This window comes from Saimiri boliviensis, chromosome 9 (genome assembly GCF_048565385.1).
Source record: "Saimiri boliviensis isolate mSaiBol1 chromosome 9, mSaiBol1.pri, whole genome shotgun sequence".
NCBI classification, from domain to species: domain Eukaryota; kingdom Metazoa; phylum Chordata; class Mammalia; order Primates; family Cebidae; genus Saimiri; species Saimiri boliviensis.
In genome coordinates this window covers 82,878,167-82,893,998 of record NC_133457.1, presented here as the reverse complement: position 1 = coordinate 82,893,998, position 15,832 = coordinate 82,878,167, and the positions used below count along the sequence as shown (strand labels likewise).

The 15,832-nt window shown below is 35.7% G+C and overlaps 1 protein-coding gene and 1 pseudogene across 1 annotated transcript in view; both read left to right on the top strand.

Moving 5' to 3' along the window:
- The window catches only part of LOC141585676 (ubiquitin-ribosomal protein eL40 fusion protein-like), a 19,415-nt pseudogene extending 3,626 nt beyond the window's left edge, over positions 1–15,789 (top strand).
- MACROD2 (mono-ADP ribosylhydrolase 2) overlaps positions 1–15,832 on the top strand; it is a 2,026,697-nt gene that overhangs the window by 144,488 nt on the left and 1,866,377 nt on the right. The window lies entirely within an intron of this gene.

The window sequence follows — 15,832 nt, the reverse complement described above, 5'->3', positions numbered from 1 at the left end:
TTGCAATTTTGCCGGAAAAGTTAGCAAATGAAACATTTTGGAAGAAATTAAGACAATTAGACAAGAGTATCATGAACAACACAGTGTCTTTTTTTTTAATGTATAATAGATGAAAGACTGGAAAAAGTTCAATTCTGTATTAAGGTTCCTTTCAAAGTCAAAATAATTAAGGTAATCAAGCTTGACACTGGGCAAAGTTTTTCCCCTCTTTTAACCTGAATGACTTTTTTTTCTGTCTTTGTTTTTTACAAACTCATATATATATTTGGAGATTTTAGGGACAAAAACCCACTGCCTAGAAAGATTGTTTGATTATATGCCAACGAATGCTATTAGCCTGTTTTTTCATGTTTTTTACTTGTGGTCTTGGAAATTTATGAATGTCTTAAATAATTGGAATCCATATAAAGACAGATTTCTTGCTATACTAAAGAAAAGCAAAAACTTTGAAAGTATTGATAAGTGGAATACAGATATTATAAAAATATATTACACTTTTAATTCTGAACTTAGATTTGTCAATCACTGCTTTTTATAAATTATGTTTTTGGTAAAAGTGTGTTAGCCTTTAGCTTTTTGTGGGAATATTTTTAGGGCTGTCTGACTTTCTAGGTTTTCTTATTCCCTCAGTCTGACCTTCCACATAACCTGTTTCTGTTCATTTATTGATTTCCTACCTTTTACATATACATTGATTCACTTTTCATTCATTCAACTAATATTTATTGCCTGCATGTATTTACCTGGTCCAGAGCTGGGGTAAGATATTGGCCGTAGGAAGATATGGACCTATTGTCTGTTCTTTTTCTTTCTTTCTTTCTTTTCTTTTCTTTTTTCTTTTCTTTCTTTTTTTTTTTTTTTTGACGTTTCGATCTTGTTGCCCAGGCTGGAGTGCCGACCTTGGCTCACTGCAATCTCTGCCTCCTGGGTTCAAGTGATTCTCCTGCCTTAGCCTCCCGAATAGCAGAGATTACAGGCATGCGCCACCATGCCTGGTTAATTTTTGTATTTTTAGTAGACCAATATGATTTCTCCATGTTGGTCAGGCCGGTCTTTAACCCCAGCCTTAGGTGATCCACCCACCTGCAGCCTGTAGCACCCGGCCGGGCGGCCGGCAGGCTAGTGCGCGTGCGCGGCGTCGGCCTTCGAGTAGACCGGAGAGCCGATGGACCGGCAAGAGGAAGGTATTTTGCATTATCTACCCTTTGTTCACATGTGTGGTCCATAGATATCAGGAATGCCTGGCTCAGTACTTGACATGAGCACATATTAAGGAAGAAGATGTTTGGAAAGAAGGTATGAATGAGAGTAGATAGACAGCAAAGCCGGTGAATTAGCAATTGAAGGAGAATTTTGTGATATCTTAACTATATTTAATAAATTACTTTGGAAGACATTTGTGTACTGGGATCTGAAGAATATGTCTGCATAATTTAATGATTTTATAGAATTTATTTTATTAGGTCTTTTTTGGTCTCACTTCCTCAGAAAATTATTTTATTATTTTGGTCTTCTTTACTTGTCAGGCTTTTAGATTTACTTTTGTCAGTTTTGACAGTTTCTTTACAGTAAAGGAAGCTGCACTGTTACTTATTCTTTCAAGATTAATGTTTTTGGACCACATTCTTCATAGTTTCTTTTCTGTCAAACTAGTCATCTTTGTTGAGAAGGGTTTTCATGTAAGCAGAGAAACTGGTATTATGTGGAATGTCATTTCCTCTCATTTGAAATATATTTGAAGGTGTTCAGAAATAATTGGATTTTATGGAGAAGTTATCAAACTATTTTGTTTAAGACAAAAATTTTGATTTTTGTTTTTTGGTATTTAATACTTGTGTATATTTCACTGAGAACATTACTATGCTTTTACTGATTTTATTCCAGGTACAAAAGCACTCTGAGGGAAGAATATATGCAGCTGATTGCTGTTTTTGTTTTCACTGAAGCGATCAATTTTATTTTATTTTTTACTCAGAGCCTTTATCCTCTCTCAGCTCCTTAACTGTGGATAGAGATGCTCACAATTCAGCAAATACTTCTTTGCCTTCTGGGGTTTTTGTTCAGAATCTTTGTCCTCATTGTGGCTTCCTTCTTAAGTAGTTAATAGGACCCTTTTCTGCTGATCTCTCCTCTCCCCTTCCCCCCATTGCCAGTGGTAAAAAGTATGGTGTTCCTTAGAATAGCACACTTTCCCAGTGTTCCAGGTGGTTCTCCTGCTGTTCCTACTCTTCTTCCCCTACCTCTCTCCATACCTAGCTCTTGTTTCAGTCACCTAGAACCGCTTACAGTCATATTCTTCTGTACTTCCATGTCTTTATATGTACTGTTTCCTCTCACAGGAGAACCTTTTCTCTAACCTGCCTGCCTTCTAAACTCCTCTTTGTTCTTCAAGATCTAATTCAGTATTCACTCCCCTGAGCAGCCCTTCTAGATTCTCAGGTAGTCAGTCACTCCCTTCCCTGAGCTCCTGTGGCATGTAAAAAAAAACCTTTTTATTTTAAAATAATTATAGACTTACAAGAAGTTGCAAAAAGAAAACTGTGTGATGGAAGTTCCTTGTACTCTTCATCCAGTTTCCCCCAATGGTAGCTCCATGCATCATTATAGTATGGTATCACAATCATGAAATTGGCATTGGTACTATTCACAGACGTTCTTCAGATTTCACCCATTTTACATGCACTCATTTGTGTTTATCTGTATTTAGTTCTGTGCTGTTTTTGCACATGTATAGCTTCATGTACTCACTAGTTCAATCAAGCTGCAGAACTAGTTTATCCCCAAAAATCTCTCTCATGCTACCCCTTAATAGCAACAGCCACTTCCCTTCTTTCTCAGTTCCCAACACCTGACAACCACGAATCTGTTTCTCACTTCTGTAGTTTTATTATTTCCAGAATGTTATGTACATGGAACCATACAGTAGTTAACCTTTTATTCTTTTAAAAAATACATAATTTCAAATTTTATTTTAGATTTGGGGGTATGTATACAGTGTCATTACCTGGATATATTGCATGATGCCGAGGTTTGGGGTACAACTGATTCTGTCACCAGGTATGGAGCATAGTACACTCACATTAGTTTTTCAACCTTGTTCCTTCCCAACCTTCTCCATCTAGTAGTCCCCAATGTCTGTATTGTTGCCATCTTTATATCCATGAGTACCCAATGTTTAGCTTCCACTTTTTAAGTGAGAACATGGAGTATGGCTTTCTGTTTCTGTGTTAATTCACTTAGGATAATGGTTTCTAGCTGCATCCATGTTTCTACAAATAACATGATTTCATTCTTTTTTATGGCTGTGCAGTATTCCATGGTATATATGTACCACATATTCTTTATTTAATTGACCATTGATGAGCAGCTAGGTTGATTTGCTACCATGAATAGGGCTTCAGTGAATCTACATATGCATATGTCTTTTCAGCAGAACAGTTTATTTTCTCCTGGATATATACCCAGTAATGAGATTGCTGGGTCAAATGGTAGTTTTAATTTCTTTGAGAAATCTTCAAACTGCTTTCCACAGTGGCTGAACTAATTTACATTCTTATTAACGGTGTATAAGTGTTCTCTTTTCTCCATAGCCTTACCACCAGTATGTGGTGTTTTTTGTCTTTTCAATAATAGCCATTCTGACTGGCATGAGCTGGTTTCTCATTGTGGTTTTGATGTGCATTTCTCAGATGATTAGTGATATTCTGGATTTTTGCATATTTTGTTGGCCACATGTATGAAAGTGACCAGTTGTAAATGAATGTCTCAATATAAAGTTTTCCTCCTAGTTAAGTGCTTTTCTTAAGAATATTGTCTTTTTTTCTCTTGAAAAAGGAATAAAACTTGTTTTTTTTTTCCAGACAAATCCTAAATTTCACATTTAATAAAGTACTGTGGTTTTCTCCTTCCGCTGTATTTCTGTATTAAGACATTTCTCCCTACCTTTCTGCTTTCCTCTTAGCCTTTTTCCTCTCTCTTTCTCTCTCCTGGACCCTCTGATTTTCTCACTTGCCCTTCACTAACTATGCTCAAAGAAGTTAAAAACTGAGGTTGAAGATGGTTTTTATAAAGACTAATTAATTCTGATGGAAGACTAAATTAAAAATAGGGTTCTTACATGAGGTTTGAATTAGAAAGTGGTATGGATGTTGTCATGTAACTTATTCTCGTAACCTGCTTTATTGCTTACATTTAATAAATAAAAGCCAAGTTATGCCTTAAAATTCTTATCCTATAAAGTAAAGCCTGTGTTTGTTATAGTGAGTGTTATACAGAAGCAAGTCAGTGTCAGTAATTTGCTTTTGGAATTATTCTCTTTCTTCTGAATGTAAGCAGTATTTTTTTCCTCAGCAACTTTAAATGTAAATAACTAGAGATTACACAAAAATTTTAGGGAGAAGGGATTGATCTCATTTTTGATCAGTGCAGATACAGAGTTTTATTTTTCTTTGCTCTTTCTAAGTTTTCTTCCTCCCTTCTGGATTTTGTTTTCTTTATATTTTCTTTTAAGGAAAATACTTCTTTGCTGGAATCAATTCAGATAAAAAGGCAGGAGTGTTCTATTGGTTAAGAAAATTTAATAATAAAAAAGAAGAGTGGGAAAGAGAGAGAGAGAGAAGAAAAATGATGAGGAATTTAGTCAATTATGAATTTACCAATACAGGAAAATATAGTGGTAACATGGATATCTTCTGTTTCAGAAGAGCAGGTATGAATGAGGGGTTACATGACTAATAGTGATTCTGCAAGGCAAATTTTCAAAATAGCAGCATAGTGGAGAATTCTGCTAAATAATATTCTTTAAAGCATAAGGCTGGTATTTATGATTCAGCACCAAATAATCACAGATAGGTTTCTTCCTAAAGGAACAGAAAAAGTAATTTGTTAGTAAATATACTAATTCGTGTGTGTGTGTGTGTGTGTGTGTGTGTGTGTGTGTAGGTGTGTAGGTGTGTGGGTTTCTTTTAAGATACAGAGTCTCACTCTGTTGCTCAGGCTAGAATGCAGTGGTATCACAGTTCACTATAACCACAAACTCTTGGCCTCAAGTGATCCTCCTGCTTTAGCCTCTCAAGTGGCTAGGACTACAGGCACATGCCACCATAACTGGCTAATTTTTAAATTTTTTGTAGAGAGGAGTCTCATTATGTTGCCCAGACTGGTCTCAGACTCCTGTGCTCAAGTGATCTTCCTGCGCTGGCCTCCCAAAGTGTTAGGATTACAGGCATGAGCCACCATGCCCGCACTGAACACACTAATTCTTATGATAACACTAAAAGAAAAGATGAGTGAATAAAAATAGGGCAACATATTAAGGTGAAAGTCTGTCTGCACATGGTGCTAATGATCCTGAACTCTCCAGTTCTAAGACCATGTAAAATGAATTATAGTCACCTTATCACATATTGATATGTTATAATATTCATCCTTGATTTAGGGTGATATCCTTTTTCTGAAAACAGTTATTTAGAACATGGCTGTTCTTTAAGTTTTAGAAATTTTGAATTGGATTTACTGCCAATGGCATTTTGAGCCAGTTGATTAGTCTGCTAATTTGAGTTTAGTGTAATCTGATGAAGTAGATGTCAAAACTGAGAGTCATTATTTCCAGTTTGAATCTAGCTTGCTGTCTGTCACTTTATGATAGTAGAAGAGTTGTGGAGGAAGGACATTAAATCATTTGAGATTTTTTGGTGCTATCTTGTATCTGCTAGTTAAATTTTACCACATTACACAATTAAAGGGCATAAGTTTTAAAGACATTTCAATGATGTTCTGCCTAGTGTAGATTTTTTTTTTCTATATTGTGTTAGTTCTTGACTTGAGGTTGTAAAGCCTTAGCTTGAGGGTGACAATGAGGTGAAGAAGAGGCATGTATATGAACTCGATTATGTGTGTATAGTATTATGTGTGTTCTACTAAAGAAGGTCCATAGGTTTTATTCCAAAACCTAATAAAAATTAGAAACCTATGCTATGAGACCCAGGTAAGAATTTGGCATGGAAATGTTAGCCAGGAAATAGAAAAAAGAATACGTTGTTTTCATTGACTCAGCCACAAAACTGTGCCTTCTCCCTCTGATCTCAGCTGCTTACTGTAAAGAATGTTACGTGTAAGTATTGTATTTCAATTTGGATTCTCATGTTTTGAGTATAATTATAACAAATTGTATGGTAATTATTTTTGAAAGAAAAACCAAAACATGGTTTAGTTATATGGTAGTTATACAAAACTATTGTTTCCAAAGTGGATTCCAGGATAAAAAATTTAACTATCTTGAATAATAGCTTTAAGATCACTTTGATGATTGAGGTGGTAATCAGCTTTGTTGTCTTGTATCTTAACATTCATGTTTAAGTAATTCATTCATTAAGCTACATACTTTGTGTGTATTTCTCCATGTTTCAGAGATATTTTGGCTCAATAAAAATATATTTTTAAAAAGTCTCATATGGTTTTCTTTTTTAAAATTAATCAACTAAAATATCTGGTCTATTAAGCAGAATTTATTCTGTTAACACAATCTAGTCTATCATATTTGGCAATAGATAGTTGTCTAGTGCTTTGAATAAATTAAATCAATCAACAATAATTGCATTTTTGAGTATTTAAAAATTCTGTTTATTTTTCTCCTCTACATTTTTTTTAAGTTGGGGTCTCACTCTGTAACCCAGGCTCCATTTCAGCTCATCGCAACCTCTGTCTCCCGGGTTCAAGCAGTTCTCCTTCCTCAGCCTCCCGAGTAGTTGGGATTACAGGCGTGCACTACGATGCCTGACTAATTTTTATATTTTTAGTAGAGATGGGGTTTTGCCAGGTTGGCCAGGCTGGTTTTGAACTACTGACCTCAAGTGATCTGCCCACTCATCCTCCCAAAGTGCTAAGATTACAGACTTGAGCCACCATGCCCAGCCTCCTCTACAATTTTATTTCAGTATGTTTATTTTCAATTAGTCCAGGTACTGATACTTGTATTATGACCATTAATACATAATCTTGGCAAGTCTTGTGTTTGTGTTGGTAAAACATTTTCATGGATTCTGTCACAATGTGATCATTTTTACCTATCTTTCAGCAGTTTTTTTTTTATCATTTTATACTTACATTAATTTTCCATTCTGTGTTGGCAACCTTTTCATGTTAACCAAACAACTAAATTTGCTTTGATTACAAATTAAAATTGGGATGAATGGGTAGATATAGATAAAAAATAAATATAAATATAATTATAAATGGATGTCAATAATCAACTCATTTTCTGATTGAATTGAAATGTACTGCTTGGGTTATAGTTACAAAAACCAATTAAAATACATTGGGGTTTTCTTGGTGCTGGCACAGTATTTGAGAAAAAAGTTCTAAGAATAGCAAGAGGAGGAGTAATGAATTTAGCAAATCTTTTGTTAGTAGTAAGGTGTGATTGCTTAAAAAGAAAAGTCTTTTTGAGTGAGAAACAAAAACAGTGGCAGGAGTACACAGTCTTTAGAGAGAAAAAGCCAATACGAAACCTTCCTAGTGGATGGCAGGTAACCCTACATGCTTTAGTACAGTTAAACAAAATAGGAATGTTTAAAGTGTAAAGAAACAATGGAAAGATAAGTCCATCTTGGAACATTGAGAGGGAAAGATGCCCAAAGTTTCAGCTGTTTTGTGATTCTGGGGGCTTTCTAGGGGGACTGGCTTTACAGTTCCAAGAGCATATTAAGTTCTTTTCAGATACAGTCAATGTTGCAGCCTTTAATGAGAACAGACCACATTAACATTATTATTTTGATTCTCAAAGGAAAGAATACAAATTCCTCAGCAAGCGCTTTCTGTATAAAACTGAAAATAATTAAATGGGAAATGATCAAGGAGTTATTTTCAGAAAAGATGTGATATATATGTTCTGTAACTGGTAAAAGCTAAAATAATCATATTAAGATGAGAAAAAAGTCCTTGATTAAAAGACATTCATCACGCTATTTAAAAAATTTTACAAAATTTTTAGTTTTAATGTATGTTAGTTATTTTTAAATCAAGTTCATATAACACAAAGAAGCAAATGTTTTAATAATATATTTATGTAGTATCAAAAAGGAAGAAGACTCTTCTCCGATTTATTTTTCCTGCTGACTCTTGTTTTAAATTCTAATTTCAACACCCTTTGCCAGTTTGGAGAAATGATTTGTCAGCTGCTCTGTGAAGAACAGTAAAATGGGATAGGAATATTTTAAATGCACAAGTACTGAAAGGAAAGTGCAGGCCTATTTCCCAAGACTTTAAACTGATGCTATGTTATTTCTTAATAGTGTTAGATCTACTGAATATTTAAAAGCCTTTTAAAAGATAAATGGCCCTTTTTTTTTTCATTCCTTATGGTGCTGATGACTTGGTTGTGTTTGATTTTGAACTGATGTCATCAGTATTGACTTGAAACATTACGTGGGTCCTGTTCTCATCATGCCTGATGAGTGTACCGGCCGGCTTTTGTTGCTGAATGATAATTTTTTATATAAGGAGAATACCAGAAATAAAGGGAAATTCCATGGGCACTGAAAATGGAACCTGCTGGAGTAGGTTCAGTATGTAATTTAGTAATACTTTTTAAAATTTTAGCAGTGAGCTCTGCTGCAGCTTTCCTTGGAGGCTCTGGAGTCACGTTCCTTTGACTGTGCCTGTAGCTGTTCATTTTCCCTTGGGCCACAAGCCTATATAATAACTCATTTTACTGTGATCTTTGGATATGTGTGAATCTCTATTTTAGCATTTACAATGCATGTCATAATTCCTTGTTTACATGAAACTCTCCCCTGCTAGAATATGAGCTCCTTAAGGATGAGAAGTGAGTGCTTTTTTCTTTGCATCTCATCAGCACTCAACACTGGGTGGAAAGAAGGGACCCTTGGGGAAGCCTCCTGGATGTATGTTTCATGGTTGAAATCTCTGTTAATTTGAGTTAGAATAAGAGAACCTTGTTTTGACTTGAAAGTCCTAATGAGAGTCACTCCTTAATCAAAATAACTGATATATATACACACACACATATATAACTCATATATATGTATAATTTATGTAGATCTATATCTGAAATATATATGAAACAACATACATGAAATATATAAATGTATATTTGAAATTACAATCATAAATCTATCTGTAATAACATTGAAATTGAAGAAAGATAATTGTCTCAAAAATCAGTTAAAAATTTCTTCTGAGGTTTCTACTTTTATACATCTTATCTTTTCATGTATATTTTACCTTTTCTATACAATTAAATGTTGTTATAAATACTTTCCCATCAGTATGCTATTTCACATATAGATTGATTATCTGTGGTATGAGGAATGTCACAAATTTCAAAACTTACTTTTTTGCCTTTTTGGAGTATTTGACTAGAGAATCCACAGACATGACTGATGAAAAGGGATTATTGGCTTTCACCTAATTCAACTTTAAGCTTTCAGTCTGGCTTCATTTAAACAGGTCAAGATAAATCTGTTCCTGGCTTTATTAATCTTAAGATAGGAAATTCCGTATCCTCTTTAGTAATGCATTTTACTATATTTTATTAAATTTTTATTTCTGTTATGGTTAAACTCATTTTAGAAAGCTTTTAAAATTCATGATACCCTATTCTGTGAAAACAAGCAGAATTAATGTTATTAACAGCCTATAAAAGTTACCTCTCACTTCAGCGAGGTGGCTGAGTTGACGCAGAGATGCAGATCTTTGTGAGGACCCTCAAAGGCAAGATCATCACCCTTGAGACTGAGCCCAGTGACACCATTAAGAATGTCAAAGCCAAAATTCAAGACAAGGAGGGTATCCCATCTGACCAGCAGCATCTGGTATTTGCCGGCGAACAGCTGGAGGATGGCCACACTCTCTCAGACTGCAACATCCAGAAAGAGTCCACCCTGCACCTTGGTGCTGCGCCTGCAAGGTGGCATTATTGAGCCTTCTTTCCGCCAGCTTGCCCAGAAATACAGCTGGCACAAGATGATCTGCCGCCAAGTACTGTGCTCGCCTGCACCCCCATGGTGTCAACTGCTACAAGAAGAAGTGTGGCCACACCAAAAACCTGTGCCCAAGAAGAAGGTCAAATCAACCTCTTCCTTCCTAGGCAGCCTCCTGCCCAGGCCCCATTGTCCTGGAGCCTCAGTAAAATGTCCCTTTGGTTGACTGGAGCAGCAAAAAAAAAAAAAAAAAAAAAAAAGTTATCTATCATTTTGGTATCTTAACATTTAATTATAAATATCAGTTTTTAATTTAGAATTACTATACTTATTAGCTGGGTGCAGTGGCTCATGCCTGCAATCCCAGCACTTTGGGAGGCCAAAGCAGGAGGATAGCTTGAGTCCGGGAATTTGAGACAGACTGGGCAGCATGGCAAAATCCTGTCTCTACAAAAAATACAAAAATTAGCGAGGCATGGTGGTGTATGCCTATAGTCCCAGCTAGTTGGTAGGCTGAGGTGGGAGGATTGCTTGAGCCTAGAAAGTTGAGGCTGCAGTGATCTGTGTTCATGCCACTGCACTCTAGCCTAAGTGACAAAGTGAGATCCTGTCTCAAAAAAAAAAAAAAAAAAAAAAGAAAAGAAAAAAGAAATCACCATGCCAATGCCAATGTGGGAGTTATGATCATCTGTGTTTTAAAAATTATCTATGCAGGCACGGGGCATAACTTTTGTTACAGCTTTTTCACGGCATCTTTGGCTCTATTTTCCAAATAAAATAGAGAAACAATATTTCAAGAAATGTATGGTCCCCTTAGCTTCCTTATTTGGCCTTCTTCAGGAACTATTTTGGTTTTCAGTATTGCTTAACTATGAAATACTAGAATTCATAACCCACTGTCTTCATTTCCTCCAGGTTATTAGCTTAATAACCTGAGCAAAAATTGATTCTTGTAGTACCTATAATGACATTTTCTGCCTATATAACCTGTTAATCCAGTTTTGAGTTCCCATTACGTTTTAATCATCAGTGGCAACCCAAATTAATTTATAGTATAATCATTCAAAAAGTTTAGTTTGCAGATTTTAAAGTTACATTTCATATCAATTTTATGCTGTTTTTTGTATTTAAATTGCTTTCTATGTGAGTCATTCATGTAATTTTCATCCAAACTGAAATTAACCTTTGTATAATTTCTGCTTTTTTGAAACTACTTTTTCTTTTGAAGATTAAATATTGTATGATTACTGGAGTTGCTGATTGCTAACTACTGAGAGTCAGTGTCTAAAGCACAGTTTCTGACTGGGATAAAAGAAACTGCTTTGCAATAGTCAATGTAATTTCTCTGTAAGGGTCATTGTTGAACAGATGGCTTTCCATCCTGTGGGATTTTAAATCTTGAATTCTACAGAGTTTGATATTTTGCACATTACCAGGAGTTTACCATCAAAGTCATGGATTTCAAGTGATACCTGACTGTCTAGCTTTGACAGAATATTAATTTATGTATTATGCTCCAATTCTTGAAAAAAAATTGCTACTTAGATGAAATTAGGGTGATTGACTTTTGGACTGGGCAAAATTAAACTGCAAAGGATGGCTTAAAAAACAGAGAGGAGTAAGTGAGGTTCCATATTCATGCTATGAGAGTCTTTTTTTGGACTCTTGAGAGCAAGGTATGGTCAAGTTGAATTCTTTCATGAATGCTACCTCTTTTTTTTCTCTTTCATCTTCTTTTTAAAAATTGATACATAAAATTTTACATATTTATGGGGCACATGTAAAATTTCACATGCATAGAATATGTAATGATCAAGTCAGGGTGTTTGGGGTATCCATCATCTTGAATATTTATCATTTCTAACTGTTGGGAACCTTTCAAGTCCTGTCTTGTAGTTACACTGAAATATACAACACATTGTTGCTAATTATAGTCACCCTACTCTACTTTTGAAAATTAGAACTTGTACCTTCTATCTAACTGTATGTTTGTACCCATTAACGAACCTTTGTTCATCACCTCCTCCCACCCACACAACCTTCTTATCCTCTGATATCTTATTGTTTTATTATCTACCTTCAGGAGATAAAGTTCATGAGATAAACTTTTTTAGCTCCCACATATGATTGAGAATATGTGGTACTAGTCTTTCAGTGCCTGGCTTATTTCACTTAACATAATGAACTCCACTTCAATCCATGATGCTCCAAAAGACATAATTTAATTCTTTGTGATAGCAAAATGTATTCCATTTTGTATATTCACATTTTCTTTATCCATTCATCACTTGATGGACACTTAGGTTGATTCCATATCTTTGCTATTGTGAGTAGTGCTGGAATAAACATGAGTGCAGGTGTGTCGTCAACATACAGATTTATTTTCCTTTGGACAGATACCCAGTAGTGGGATTGCTAGATCATATGACAGTTCTATTTTTAGATTTTTAAAAACTCTATGATTTTCCATAGTGGCTAGACGGATTTACATTCCACCAACAGTGTATAAGAGTTCCTTTTTTGTGGCTGGGTGAGGTGGCTCACACCTGTAATTGCAGCACTTTGGGAGTCCAAGGCAGGCGGATTACAAGGTGAGGAGATCAAGACCAGCCTGTCCAACATGATGAAACCCCGTCTCTACTAAAAATACAAAAATTAGCTAGGTGTGGTGGCATGTACCTGTAGTCTCAGCTACTCAGGAGGCTGGAGCAGGAGAATCGCTTGACCCCGTGAGGTTGAGGTTGCAGTGAGCCAAGACTGCATCAGTGCACTCCTGCCTGGATGACAGAGCGAGACTCCATTTCAAAAAAGATAAGAGAAGAGAAGAGAAGAGGAGAGGGGAGGGAAGGGGAGGAGAGGAGAAGAGAAAAATAACAGTATTTTTATAGGCATTGCATTGAATTTGTAGATTGTTTTGGGGCATTATGGTCATTTTAACAATATTAATTCTTATCCAAGAGCATAGGATATCTTTCCATTTGTTTGTGTTCTCCTGAATTTCTTTCATAGTTTTACAGTTTTTCTTACAGAGATCTTTCACTTTCTTGGTTAAACTTATTCCTAGATATTTTTTTTTTGTAGCTATTGTAAATGAGATTGTCTTCTTGATTTCTTTTTCAGCTAGTTTGATATTCATGTATAGAAATGCTACTGATTTTTGCATGTTGATTTTGTATCCTGTAACTTTACTGAAATTATTTATTGGTTCTAAGAGTTTTTTTGTGGAGTCTTTTAAGTTTTTCTAGATATGAGATTATATCATAGGCAGAGAGGGACAATTTGACCTCCTGTTCTCCAATTTGGATGTCTTTTCTTGGTCTCTGTTTCCTGACTGCTCTGGCTACGATTTCCAGTATTATGTTGAATGGGAGTGGTGAAGTGGACATCCTTGTCTTGTTCTAGTTCTTAGAGAAAAGGCTTTCTGTTTTTCCTCATTGAGTATGATGTTATCTGTGCATTTGTCATACATGGCCTTTATTATGTTGAGTTGTGCTCTTCTATGCCTAGTTTGCTGAGAGTTTTTGTGATGAAGCAGTGCATATTTTTATCAGATACTTTATCTCCATGTTTTGAGATTATCATGCGGTTTTTGTCCTTTACGTTTATTGTCCTTTATTCCTTTATTCTGTTGATGTGATGTGTCATGTTTATTGATTTGTATATGTTGAACCATTCTTGCATCCCAGAGATAAAGCCCACTTGATCATGTGTATTATTTTTGGATGTGCTGTTGGATATGATTTGCTGGTATTTAATTAAGGATTAGAATTTGGCATTGTAGCCACTTGGTCCTGGACTTTTCTTTGTTAGAAGACTTTACTACTGACTCAATCTCATTACCTGTTTTTGGTCTGTTCATATTTTCTGTTTATTCCTCATTCAATCCAGGTAAGTTGTATGTACCAGAAATTTATTAATTTATCTCCTCTAGGTTTTCTAGTTTGTTAGTATATAGCAGTTTATATTAGTCTCTGATGGTCTTTTCTGTTTCTGTGGTATCAGTGTATCAGTTGTAATATCTCCTTTTTCATTTCTGATTTTATTTGGGTCTTTGCTCTTTTTTTCTGTGTTAGTATAGCAAGTAGCTTATCAATTTTGTTTGTCTTTTCAAAAACAATGAAACTTCCATTTTGTTGACTTTTTGTATGTTTTTTTTTAGTTTCTATTTTAAGTTCTGCTCTGATCTTTATTATTTTTTCTTCTCTAATTTTGTTTTTTTCTTGCCTTTTTAGTTCCTTGAGGTGTATTTTTTGATTATGAATTTGCAATCTTTGTACTTTTTAAAAAATTTAATTTTATTTTAAATTCAGAGGGTACATGTACAGGTTTGTTACATGGATATATTGCATAAAGTTTGGGTTTGGGCTTCTGGTATTTCCATCACCCACATAGTGAATGTTGTAGCCAGTAGGTAATTTTTAAACCTTCACCCTTTCTCCTTTTGGAGTCCCCAGAATCTATTATTTCTATCTTGATGTTCATATGTACCCATTGTTTAGCTCCCACTTATAAGTAAGGACATGCAATATTTGATTTTCTGTTTCTGAGTTATTTTACTGGGATAATGGCCTTCAGCTCCATTCATATTACTGCAAAGGACATGATTTCATTCTTTTTTTTTTTTTTGAGCCAGAGTCTCACTCTGTCACCAGGCTGGAGTGCAGTGGTGCAACCATAGCTCACTGCAGTCTCCACCTGCTGGGTTCAAGTGATTCTCCTGCCTCAGCCTCCCAAGTGTCTGGGATAACAGGTGTGTGCCACCTCTCCCAGCTAAGTTTTTTATTTTTTATTTTAGGACAGAGTCTAGCACTGTTGCCTGGGCTGGAGTGCAATGGCACGATGTTGTCTCACTGCAACCTCCACCTCCTGGGTTCAGGCAATTCTCCTGCCTCAGCCTCCCAAGTAACTGGATTATAGGTGTCCTCCACCACACCCGGCTAATTTTTTGTATATTTAGTAGAGACAGGGTTTCACCGTCTTGGTCAGGCTGGTCTTGAACTCTTGACCTTGTGATCTGCCTGCCTTGGCCTCCTAAAGTGCTGGGATTACAGGTATGAGCCACCATACCCGGCCTAATTTTTCTATTTTTAGTAGAGACGGGGTTTCACTGTGTTGGTCAGGCTGGTCTTGATCTCCTGACTTCATGATCCATCTGCCTCAGCCTACCAAAGGGCTGAGCTTATAGGCGTTAGGCACTGTGACAGGCCAATTTTATTATTTTTAAGGGTGCATAGTATTACATGATGTATAGGTACCATATTTTTCTTTATCTAATAATCAGTTGTTGATGGGCACTTAAGTTGATTCAATGACTTTGCTATTGTGGACACTGCTGCAATAAATATGAGTGCAGGTGTCTTTTTTTTTTTTTCTTTTGAGACAGAGCCTTGTACTGTTGCCCAGGCTGGAGTGCAGTGGTGTGATTTCTGCTCACTGCAACCTCTGCCTCCTGGGTTCAAGTGATTCTCCTGCCTCAGCCTCCTGAGTAGCTGGGATTACAGGTGCCTGCCACCATGCCCAGCTAATTTTTGTATTTTTAGTAGAGATAGGGTTTCACTATGTTGGCCAGGCTGGACTTGAACTCCTGACCTCGTGATCTGCCCACCTTGGCCTCCCAAAGTGCTGCAGGTGTCTTTTTAATATAATGATAAACTATCTTTTTGATGTAGGTGTTTATTGCTATAATAAACTTTTCTCTTACAACTGCTTTTGCTGTATCCGATAGGTTTGATATGTTGTGTTTTGATTTTTAATTGTTTAAAGAAATTTTTAAATTTCCTCCTTAATTTCTTCCTTTACTAAGTTGTCATTCAGGAGCATGTTGTTTAATTTCTATGTATTTGTGTAGTTTTAAAAGTTCCTCTTATTATTGATTTATGGTTTTATTCCAC